The following is a 13,567-nucleotide window of genomic DNA, read 5'->3' as shown; positions in this document are numbered from 1 at the left end:
AGACCCCTTATAACTCCTCTGAGATTCAAACTTATAAATTTAATTGCCCAATTGTCATGTTTATTTGAAAGCCATATGAACATTTTCAACTTTATTTTTGCCTTCAAAACCCTCCATTTCCCCTCTCCTAGTTAAAGGAACCAATATCTGCTGTCCCTCTCAAGGGAGGGATTTAGCCATCATCCTTGATTCCTCTGTCTCATTCAATTCCACATCCAATTCCTGTCACTGCTACCTCTAATCACGTCTCAAAGGTATCACCCTCTCTCGGCTTCATAGGACTCCAGTCTAGCCACGGGCATCCGTCTCCCCCATATCACCCAGATGGTCTCTCTGCTTCCACCATGAATTCCTCCTATTTTTTTTTTTTTTCTCCAAAGGAAAGCCAGAACAGTTTGTACTAACATAAATCCACTCCTCTCTCTTCCCTGCTTAAAATCAGTTGGATATCTTCCAAGGGAAACTGAGTAGAAGCCTCACCCCGTGTGACCTGGCTCTTAGTTATCTCTGAAAATTTTGGCTGTGACATTTCTTCCTCAACAAATCTCCATTTATATTGGTTTGTTTCCAGATTCTTAAACATGGCGATCCTTTATCCTCTTTGGTTATTTCTGAGATATAGCACATATAAAACTTTCCGTTTTAAAATGTATACTTAAGTGATTTTATTTATTTATTTATTTATTTATTTATTTATTTATTGTGGGGAGGGGAGAGGGACAGAGGGATGGAGGGTCGAGAAAGAGAGAGAAAACCCCAAGCAGGCTCCATGCTCAGCCTGAAGCCCAAAGCGGGGCTCCATCTCACAATCCTGAGATCACGAACCGAGCTGAAATCATGTCCGACACACAACCGACTAGGGCACCCAGGCACCCCTTCTTCAGTAATTTTTAACATGTTCCCAACATTGCGCAACCATTACCACAGTCTAATTGGAGAATATCCTTAGCATAAATATTTAGCAATAATTTTAGCACCCCACACTCCTTTGCAATCCCTCTTCATTACTCACTACTCCCAGTCCCTGGCAGCCACTGATTTAGTTTCTGTCTTTGTAGATTTGCCTGTCCAGGACATTTCATATAAATGGGATCATGCAACGTGTGGTTTATTATGTTTCACTTCTTTTACTTGACCTTACTGTTTTTAATGTTCATCTATGTTAAATGTATTAGTTTTTCATTCCCTAAATAATATTTCATTACGTAGATAGATGTGCTATATTTGTCTATCCATTCATTAGTTGATGGAAGTTTGGGTTGTGTTTCTTTGGGGGGCTATTATGATTAATGCTTCCAAAACATTCATGTACATGTCTTTGTTAGGGCATGTGTTTTCAATTCCCTCTTCCATTCAGTTTGAAATTGCTGTTTCATATGGGAAACCCGCGTTTAGTCCTTTGAATTCTGTATTAGATATTGCCACACCAGCACTACCATTTTATATCCCATTAGTAGTGAATCAAAGTACCAATTTCTTCATGTAGTCATCAACCCTGGCTATCCCCCATTAGTAGAGGTGGTAGTAATACTGGAAGCAGGGTAATAGCATCATTGTTATTATTCCCACCCTAGCTGCTGTGAAGTGGCATCTCATGCTTGATTTGCATTTCATTAAATGCAAATTTAAGAAGAATGAGTAGCTTTTCATGTATTTACTGGTTATTTGTACATCTTTCCCCAAGAATACTTATTCAGATTGTTTGTCCACTTGTTAATAATAATAAACCAATAATAGTAAGTGAAGTGTGTTCCTCAGTTCCCTTAACCACAAGTTATCAAACTGGAGGAGGGGGCTATGGTAACCTATGGTTTTCAGCCAAGCCAAGCAGAAGTGAGGTTAGCCTGGGCACCTGAACTACTTCCAAAACAATCTTATGGGACTGAGCCCTTAACTTGTGGAGTCTGTGCTAGCTCCAGGTAGTTATAATTCAGTTTATAAAGTGAATATTCAATTATAAATTGAATTATAACACACACAATTGGATCCTCAGGAGAGTTAGAGCATTGGTTAATGCGAGAAAAAAAACCATTCATTCGGTGGTAGAGATATTCCATAGGTAAAGTAAAAGTTGTCTTTTACACATATACACACACACAAACACACACACACATGACACAACAGTCTGGCTATAAACTAGGCCAAAAAGAAATTATAAAATAGGAGTGAAAGACAGTTTTGAACAGTAGCAAAATCCTTGGTCTTTCCATACATATGGCTAATTTAACAATCTGAATAGTCCAATATTTAATTTAATGGAGTAGTAAAGTCACTCATGTTTAGTATAACAACATGTAGAATCCCACCATTTTATATCAGGATACAGAAAAGAAAAAAGAAATATTTTATGATTTATAAATACTTTAAAAATTAAAGCACTGTCCTAAGGAATCAAATTAATTCAAAGAAATTAGCAGTATGGATTTGTTATTGCTAGAAGATTCATTCATTACAAAACCTAATATCGTCCTTTTTATTAAATTTTACTTACTCTACTTTCTATCCCATTGAAGTCACAGTGAATATACGGTATAGATTTGGCATAGCAAACCAAATAATAGGCTTTCAAATAAATAATCCAAATAAAAGATTTAAAAATTAACTGGTGGGTAGAATAAATATCAAGAAAGCCGATAATATATCTATATCACTTTATTGCAAAAAAGCATAAGTCTTCATTTGACACATTTTACTGATTTTCCTAGGTAGTTCTATGTTTAAACTTCCCCTCTGTAAGCAGTGGATTTAATACGAATTCTCCTTCCTGTCAGCAACTTGACAGAGCAGGAAGTGAAGCTGTTTCCATAGGGGGCAATCCTGTTGTCAAAGGTGAGGATTTGGGACAAGGAGAGAAAAAAGTGTGAATTTACTGTCTATAAACAATAACAATTGCTACAACACAATTAAGAAAATTCCAGTGTCTGTGTTTTGAAAAGACTTCCCCGGAGAATTGTCTCATTAGAAGGTAAATGAATGATGTGTCTGTCTAAATTCTGGCTTTCAAAAAAATCATCCTCTTTCTCCGTAGTGTCTGCTTTCTTCAAAAAGTAATCATCACCTGGCCATATTATTACCAAGTTGATGAATTATAGAAGTTTTCTTTCCTGACATCTTTGGGTGATACTCTGGGAAGAGAGATATCCCAGGAGGATGGAACAAGCTGCAAATAAATCAATCCAGGGTTTAACATTTTAGTAGAATAAACAGATATGCAAGCAAATAATTTTAATAAACTAATATGACAAATATTTACTAGAGTTTATCATTTGAACAAAATGGAAATCTGCCTAACTGTGCCAAAAATTGAATTGATTAATCAATGATTAACTTAACTGCAGTTAATTCAATGATATCATGCTCCTAGTTCAAGTTTGTTAAAGAATATATTTTTATTTTTATGATCCTTGGTATATATAATTGCCCTCTGCTTTTCAATTTTACTTTTCCATATACAATGAACATCACCGAGTAAAAATTGCCAGAAGATATATAATGCTGATACTCATCACTGAGGAGAGGAAGAACTACATGGGTTGACAAGTCCATAATTATATTGATGAATAAAATAAACAACTTTTTAAGCTAATTAATTTTGCTTTTATGTTGCAGAAAGTAGTTCTAACTTTTGTTACATTTACTTTAATGCCCAGGGCACTTGGCATAGCTAAAAATAAAGAATATATCATTGCTGATCAGAATGATAAACATGCTCTTACCTTTCAGCTAATTTTTGGAGAATGTTAATTAGATAACTTGTTGCAAAAATACTTAATGAGTTCTCATGTGAAGTGGAAATCCTAAGTATCTTCCTTTTGTGCCTTAATACAGACTTGATTAGTAGCTCCAGGGTAATTATGTTTCAAAGCACTAAAGCAAGTATATTGGGAAAAGGTACATTTAAGATTGTAACTAATAAGAAATTATATATGATAAAAATTTAAATATAATGTATTAGGAATATTGCAGTTTTGCCAAACTATGCAAGTAGGCTTGAACTATATGAATTTTTAATACATTTTATTTGATTTTTGGAAATGATTTAAATATTAGTACTTTCAAGTACTTCTGGTATTTATCAAATGTCAATTTATTTGATGCAATTTATAAATAAATACAAATATACAGCTTATAGCGTATATCTACTAACTGAAAAACACTTTTCCCCTTTAGGTACCTGGCAAGTACTATCTACTTTTCAAGGTCTGATTCATTAAGAGCCTGTCATGCCAATGAATTCCTACCTCCAATTTTCAGTTTTCTCCAACACACCTAATTAAAACCAACAGTTCCATTTTGGATATACTGCTATTATTGTTCTATGAGGTGTCTAAAACATGACCTCCTAATTTATATTCAAAATGTTCAGTATATGAAAGTATGTGTTTTTTCTTCAGATATGATATACATTCTCAAAAATATAAAAACAGTCATAAAGTTTAATTAAGAACCTCCACCCTAGACTGTGTAACTTGCCAGAGGGAAAAGATTAAATTTTAATTATTAATTGTAGATACGGGATAATGACAAATGTATACATAAGTCATATTCACATTTTAAAGAACAAGATGAATACCATATGCCCAACAGCTGAAGAAATACAGCCGTAATACTATTTTTCTCTTCATCTTCTCTTGAAATTTCATTTAGATAAATGTTACACCCTCACTGTACTTCCTGTATCTCGTGACTTTCATATTTTCTTCCTTTTTTCTCTTCTATTTTGTTCTACATCCATCACTAATTCGAACTTCACCTCTGTCTAATTTGTTATAAAAACTGCAGCAACACAACCTAAATTTGGGGTTTAAGATTGCCATCAGACTCATCAGACACAATTAGGTTTTGATCTGATGCTACGTTTACGTAGCTTTACAGATGGCTACAAGGTAGGACTTAACAGCAGGAACATAATCTTCATCTCATCAGGAGATCCAAGAGCTAAACAGGTATAAAGCTTCTTTGGCCTCCTCAACCACACAGACTGTGTATAAAACAAATGAAACAAGCATAATATCCATCTGATGTTGTGTTTCTCTAGCAAGAATTCACATTTGCATATGTTGGGCACCTCGATGTTATGCGGTGGCAATCCTGGATCACCTTAATCTGGTCAGAAACTATCAGACTTGAACCACGTATTTAAGTCCTGACAGTACTATTCTATTTAATGTTTATTGTTATTCTTGGGATTTGTATCTGTAGAGTTCTGCTCTATTTATTGAGCCCTACATCCCATGATAAGTATAATTATGGATCTCCCTTGGCTGTATGTTGTTTCTGTTAGTTCTTTCTAAGCATGTTTTTATTTCAGTTCGTTGGAATGTTATCTGTAGAAATCTGTATAAGCTGTTTTGTCAAGATAGCATTTATATGAACATATTCCACATTATCTGTAAGCACTAATGAATTATGATCCCTCAAAAACAGACTCTTCAGAGATAATTCTAAACTGGATAGTATATGTCTATGGGACAGGCTTTTGACACTAAATTCTCAAGGGAGATTGTGTTTTGTTTTCCTTTTCAGCATCAAGCATCTATAGGATGACTCACAGTTTATGAGTATTAATAAATCTTCCAAGAAATATGGTACTTAAGTCAGATGCCTGAACACAAGGATTTGACTCAAACAGAATCTATTATTACATGAACAGAATCTTAAAGTCAGATGGACGGAAGCAGACCAGAAGGAATTACCTGGTGCCTTTAAAAATGGAGTAATAAAGTAGAAATTAACCAGTTTCTGCTGCTTAGATGATGATTAAATAGAAAAGTGTCTGAGTGAAGTTCTAATTCCTCAACTGGTTTCCTTGTCCTGTGCCAGCGTGAAGGTTATAGTTCAATTTGGTCTAGCTATTCTTGTTTTAAATATAGAGCAAATGGTCCTGTTAAATATATGTAATGTGTGGAAAAGGACAAAGTATCGGCAATTTGTAAAAGCAGAAATATAAAATTTAAGGAGTATTTATGTTGTGAATCAATTTGGGCAACTATCACTAGAATGCTAATATTAGTTCCTTTTGATTCCTTTTATTTGAGACACTAAATGACTAGGGTAATTAAATTTGTGGAACTATGAGCCACAGCTATACATAGGTAAGTACTGTCTCTCAGGGACTGGTTCTTATTATCTCACGAAACATGTAATTTCCACATGGAGTCCTTTCTTGTCTATCACGGCATATGTGTAAAATTTTAAATATACTATTTTTTGAACAACATATGACATATCTTTGTATATTAACATATTAAGAATATAAAATATAGCAATAGTCTTAGCAGTTGGTCTGCCTTATACATAGCCATCCCTGTAAAGTTTTGTGTTTTTCCTTTTGCTGTTTCTGTATATTCTTTTTCCTTCTTCTACTAATTTTCCTCATTTTTGAGAGTACATAATACAAATAGGAAAAGGAACCATTATTGTCTGAATTATTTGTAGCCTTGTTTGTGTCTAGTTGAACTATTAAGTAACCAAAAAGATTACATGGAAAATTATTTGGTTTCCTTTTTCATTAGTTTTTTTGTTTTGTTTTGTTTTTTGTTTCTTTCCTTTCTAGAATATGGTGGGTTTGTCAATAAAGTTATTAACAAGATAATTTGCCTAGCCTCAGATTACCACCTACTCATTCCCCAAAATGCTCCAGAAAAAGCTGTTAACCAAAGCTGAGCTTATTAAAATGTGCATGTAAAGAAAATCACCACCTTGGGAATGTCCCAGGGTTTTGTGTCTAAGATTGCGATTTTATGGTGAAATTTGCAAAAGGGAAAACAGATTGGAATTGGGGATAGTTTAATGCATAAAATTTTGGATTCCTATGCACAGTAAAGTTTGGTTCTTGAAAAGGTCTTGATAAACAATCTGTTATTTTTGATAAATAAATTTGGTTAAATTTGTCCATCATCTTACTTTATAGGAACAAATATTACTCAGCTATATTTGCCTGCTATCAGTACCATTTTCACATGGAATGAGAAAATCATACCTACTTCTAGAAATATGTAACATAAGGAAAAGAAAACATGTTTGGTCTCAGTATTGGTTAATGTTGTTTGCATCGGTACTAAGGACCTTCAGCTTCTTTGCCCTTTCTTCAAAGGACCAACGGAAAGAACCTACTTTAGTTTTTAACCTTCTGATCTTTTCTTTTGCCCTGCTACAAAATGATTCTAAAAACCTGTCTGTTCAGAATTAACCTAATTGACCCAACTAAAATCATACTTCTTCTAATGAGTTTCCCCTTAGCACTTACTAATGCAGTTCAGACTGCATTATTTTGTTCTTATTTAGTTCTGCTCAAGTAAATTACATGAACTCTCTGACACACAGGCTGGTTTTCACACCACAACATAGTTTCATTCTGTTCCAGGCTTCCTGACAGTCTGTCATTATGCCTTCATTCAGGTTCCCTTCAGCAACTATTTGCATCACTTTTATCATATATGTCTGTTGTAATTTTGCATATATTCAGGTCCCTGCAGAGAAAGAATAGAGAATTTACAGACAAATGCCTTTCCCATGTTGTATCCTTCCACACTGAAACAGAGACTCCATTTATGCCCACAGCTGTCAACATAGAAACTGTTCCCAGGATTTTAGTTATAATAATCAAAAAGAGCACAAGATGAGAATTACTCCATTTAACTATTTATTCTTAAAAAATAAGAAAAAAGATAATTTTTACTTTCTGGAATGAAATTTGTTTTTTCTTATTTCCCCACCTTTTTGTAAATGATTAGATTTCCAAAACTTACTAGAAACTTATGTTTGTGAAAGTAAATATTGTTTTTAAAGAAAAATTAGTCCTATGTTTTATACTTAGATTTTCAAAAAAAAAAAAAAGTATAGTATCTGGTTGTCCCACATTTTCCTTTGTTCTCATCCCCCTCCATACTTATATGGTTACTATATATACTCAATAAAGTTTTGGGATTTTTCTTCTTCCATGAGCAGTTTGTTATGCGTTTGGATTACAATTTTAAAAGTAGCTGTGTGATACATTAAATTAATCTGTATTCTTTGGACTTTGGTTGGTTTTTCTTTTTCCTGTGAAAAAGAAAATCTCCACATGTGTCCTAATTTAATATAAAGGGATCAAAATTGATAATTTAGTTTTAAGTTTAAATGTTATTTTGTTAAAGTTTAATTTGTAATTAAAAGTAATAGTACACACTTGATCATGATAGCACACTTATATCATAAATGCTTAGAAATACTTATTGAAGAAAAATACAAAATCGTTTTGGGAATGTACTTCTTCTAGACATGGATGGTGATTTTTTAAGACTAAGTTTAAATATCTTTGATAAATATAATTTCTTTTAGAGCTGCAAAGTTTTTTGAGAACAGCTGACACATGATATTACATTCATTTCAGGTATACAACATAATGATTCAGCATTTCTATATGTTATGCTATGAATTATATGTATATATTTTTATTTTAATTCCAGTATAGTTGACATACAGTGTTGTGTTAGTTTCAGGTGTACAATGTAACAATCCAACAATTCCACATATTACTCAGTGCCCCTCAGGATAAGTGAACTCTTAATCCCCTTCACCTATTTTACCCATCCCACCTTCACCTACCTCCCCGCTGGTAACCCTGTTTTTCCTCTATACTTAAGAACCTATTTTTTGTTTTGTCTCTTTTTATTTCTTTTGTTCATATGTTTTGTTTCTTAAATTCCACATATGAGTAAAATCTTATGACATTTGTCTTTCTCTGACTGGCATTTTGTTTTGTTTTGTTTTGTTTTGTTTGCTTAGCATTATACTCTCTAGATCCATCCACATTGTTGCAAATGGTAAATTTTCACTCTTTTTTAATGGCTAAATAACATTCCATTATATATACCAATCTTCTCTGTCCATTCATCTATCAACAGACACTTAGGCTGCTTCCATAATTGGCTAGTTAAATAATGCTGTAATAAACATAAGTGTATATTCCTTCGAATTAGTGTTTTTGTATTCATTGGGTAAATACCCAGTAGTACAGTTATTGAATCATATGGTAGTTCTGTTTTTAATTTTTTGAGAAACCTCTACAGTGTCTTCCACAGTGGCTAGTTTGCGTTCCTACCAACATTTATTTATGTGTATATATTTATATATATAATTTATTTATAAATATTTATTCATAAATTATTTATTCATATTTATATTATAAACTATTTGTTTATATTTATATTTATTTATATAATGCTACACACACACACACACACACACACACACCCCTCCTTGGTGTTCTCCCCTGGTCTAAAATGCCAGACAGTTGTATCTTCCTTGCTCAAAGGATGTAAGTTAATCCACTTTGACAGCTCTGGAACTGAAGCAGCCCTCAAAGGTCTGAACAACCATGAAAGAGGCTGCCTCACTTCCTACAGCTGAGCAGCAAGTACTCCTTTGAACTGGGAATTTAACAGACCTCTGTGTCTACTGAGGTGCACTTTGGGGCTGGTTGTCTGTCTCTCCGAATTTGGGAAATGCTGCCTCCAAGACTCTGGTGCCTCTTTTTTTTTTTTTTTTTTTTTTTTTTTCTTAGAAGAAGAATGTTAGGGAGAAAAACGCTTTTCTTCACCCCTGTAGTTTGTTTCTAGGCCACAGTCAGCCTTCATCGCTCAACTTCCCCATTATTCACTTTAGATTCCACTTATCCCAGCTAGTTGGTCTGGTGATGTTAACTCTGATCTTCCTACCTGAGGAGTCGAGTCCTGGGTTATCATGTACTTCTGTGACTGGGTATGTTAAATTTGTTCTTTTATAGTCACACTGGTCAAGGTTTCCTTTGTACAATAGCTTCTTGATGACCAGAGTTTTTTCTGCTAAGATGATTTCTCTTTTTGCCTGCTAGTCCCTGAACATAAGGAACCCAAAGTGCCCAGGCATCAGCCATACCTTATCAATCAATGGAATTCTTGATATGAACCCTGGCAAAAGTATGGCTCTTTTGCACACCAGACATTGTAATTCAGGGCACCTGGGTGGCTCAGTCAGTTAAGTATCTGCCTTCTTCAGCTCAGGTCGTGATCTCAGGGTCCTGGGATCAAGTCCCATCCAGGGCTCCCTGCTCATCAGGGAGTCACTTCTTTGTCTGCCCCTCCCCCCGCTTGTGCTTGCTCTCCCTCCCTCTCTGTCTCAGATAAATAAATAAAATCTTAAAAAAAAAAAGTTGTAATTCTGTGGAGTTCAGGTTTGTGACGGGGGTGACAAAATAATTCATTAAGAGTGATGATAAATGTTGCCTTGCCTGCAATAGTGCATTAGAAGTTGGAATCATGTTTTATTTGTATTTCAGACAGACCATAATATAAATGCCTTTGATTCCATTATATCCTGCTTCCTGAAGAATGGTTTTCCCTCTGTTCAGAATGTTGTCTAGATGGTAAAACTTCACATGTGCAGGCCGTTCCAACTTTTTGTTAAGATAGCAGCTGCTGAGCAGGGTGGTAAGTGTTATGATCAATCCCATGGTCATGGTTGCATTCCCATACCTCATTTGTGTTAAGTGGATTTTTCGGTCTGATGCAGGGTTTTCTAAGAATCCACACTGGTGGACCAAACACATATTCCTATGAGAACATATCACCGATTTGTGGAAACTTTCTTATTCTTTCCACACCAACTTGCATAATTCTATTATTTTTAATAGAGGAATGAGATTGGTGTTATTTGTGGTTACACTGAGTACTATAGCTTATAAAGGACCCAAAATATGTGCTTTAGAATTCATTCTGCCATGTCTTTGAGAGAAGTTAAAGGTAATGTCCTTTCATTGTGGAAAGAGCCTAATAAAGTCAAGCTATACTCAGGTTGCCAGTTGGTATCCTTTAGAAATGGTTCTATAATGGGAACCCACAGTTAGACTCTGTTGCTGGAAGATTGTACATTAAGTGTCACCAGTAACTAGATTACTCTGATCAGTCAGCCTTAGTGATCAGCAATGCTGGTGCTGGCATAGCAGACACATGAATCAGGTGGCCCAATGACAGCAGTGAGGCTGTGCCTGGGCTCAGTAGTATGAACTGTCACTTACTGAGGGAAGTCTAGTTTTCCATGCCTGTAGACTATTGCCTTTAAGGTAGGACTTCAGCTGTATGATTGACATATAAATATGCACTCATATTTGTTGACTAAATCAATGAAAATCAAATATACAATTGAGGTCACCAGTTCTGAAGACCAATGAAGATGCTTATAGGAAAAAAGATAGTTAATTGAAATATAAATCATGTAGCAAGGCATTAAACTGGTTCAAGGAGGTTTTGAGCATGTGATGGTTGAGTCTTCTTGGTTTTGTAATTACCACTTGTATAATGTTTGTGAGTCTGTTGTATTTGAAGACTTGAGGATATACTGTAACATATATGATGTACTTCTCAGTCCTTTACTTCTGAATTATAGAGTATGTCTCTCAAAAAATTCACAGGGAGAAAACTATGTGAACAAGAAGGAATTCATAGTTTTTATCTCTTCAGGAATAAGGGTAAGATCTATTTGGCCTAAAGCAGATTCCAAAATTCTAAATTTTCAGTGTCAGCTTGAATTAAAGAATATTGACTAGACTTATCATGGGAGTTGTTTCATAATGTACAAAAATATCAACTCACTATGTTGTACGGATGAAACTAATATGATATAGTATGTTAATTGTACTTCAATTTAAAAAAAGAAAAATAATTTCAAGAGTGCTAAGACAGAGACTAGCTCCCAAATATTTTGTTTCTTCTTACAAAAACAACATATTCTTCTTCTACAGACTTTAGAAAATATAAATAAACAGTAACGGAAGCAATAATAACAACTAATATTTAAACTGCACTTACTGTATGCCAGGTATTGTACAAGTATTATTGCAATCAAGCCTCATAATGCATTTATGATAAGTGCACTATTATTAATATTTTTTTATGTATAGTAAATGAGGAATGGAGGTTTAAGCACTCTGCCTAAGGTCAAATACCTCCATCCAGTGTAAATTTCTAAGCTTTTACTAAACATTTAAGAAGATGATTGTTTATAGAATGTTTTATTTAAATATTCCTAATATTATATTTTGATACTAAGAACTAATTTCTACACATAATAAGATTTAATGTTGCTAATAAAATGCCTCTTAAATCTCTTTTGTTTATAGACCCAGGAATTTATTTCTTAAATATGTAGAATATATTTTTATGTGTCTTTGAAATATATACACATTTGAGTCCATGGATAATTTCTTTAGATGCTATGTGGAAGTTAAATTAGAAAATTAGAGCATCAAAGAAACCTCAAAGGAACAATATTGTGAAAGATTACTTGAGAGTTATAAAAAACCAAATTTCTTCTTTTTATTAATACTGACATGAAATAAATAACTGGTAGATAGAGATAGTAGAATTAAATGTGTCATTGAAATAATACTCCAGTGAATGACTCAAAAGAACCCCCAAGAACTTGTTTATCTGGGATGATTTATATTTTCAGTATGGCTGTTCACTTGACAAAGTTTGCTCCTGATCTTGGTTTTCTGGAACAAATTAATGATGAGGATCTGGCTTTCGTGATTTTATTTTTCATAAGCTAGTATTGAAACTTCATTTTTTTCCTGGTTTATACCTATGTGTTCTTAGGTTGGTTGATACTTTCTCTACCCCTTAACTTAGAGGGTACTCATCATTGGAATCAAGGATAATTCTGAGCATAAGTGTCTTCCTATATTATCTGACTGAGGCTTACTATTTATTAGAAGAGAAAATTTACAATCAGTAATATATTTAAGATCTGTCAAGGAATATGTGATGCACTCAAATCAGGTAATTTGAGGGGAATTTAGTAAAGGGCTCATTTTCAAAGATAAAGGTAGAAACTATAAGGAATAGCATAGACGCTTAAGGCTTACTACAGAAAGAAAGTTTCTATTCCTAAATTGAAGAAATCAAAGGAGAAGGTCAGATTACCAGAATCTGGGAAAGATAGCTCTGTGGAATGAACCACCCAAAGAAACTGTGGCCCTTGATTGAGGGATGCAGACAAATCCCAAAACTAGGACTCTGAGGAAATTCACAGAATTAAAATTCTGACCTCACTATTTATACAAATTTTTCAAAAGATTTTATTTCTTTATTGGACAGAGAGAGAGCGATCACAAGTAGGCAGAGCAGCAGGCAGAGAGAGAGGAAGAAACAGGCTCCCTGCTGAGCAGAGAGCATGATGCCAGGCTGGATCCCAGGACCCTGAGATCATGACCTGAGCCAAAGGCAGAGGCTTAACCCACTGAGCCACCCAGGCGCCCCAAACACTTTATACAATTTTGAAACTCTTGACACATCCCATTGGCTAAATCTATTTAGAATTTTGTCTCGAAGCCAGAAAACTTGGGAATCCGTTTAATGTAGCCTATATTGGTAAAGTCCTGATCAAAGGACCACTGTAGAGAAGTAGCTTAGATGTGGAGTAGCAAAATAAAAATCATGAGAACAAGCATCTGGATGAAATATCTACAGAAGATATAAATTTTTCTGACTTTTAAGATCATACATATGAGGGGAAAAGGTGCTTTTTTTGCATGGAAAACAATACT

Source organism: Neovison vison, chromosome 4 (assembly GCF_020171115.1).
Source record: "Neovison vison isolate M4711 chromosome 4, ASM_NN_V1, whole genome shotgun sequence".
NCBI classification, from domain to species: domain Eukaryota; kingdom Metazoa; phylum Chordata; class Mammalia; order Carnivora; family Mustelidae; genus Neogale; species Neogale vison.
Note: the sequence above shows the minus strand (reverse complement) of the source record.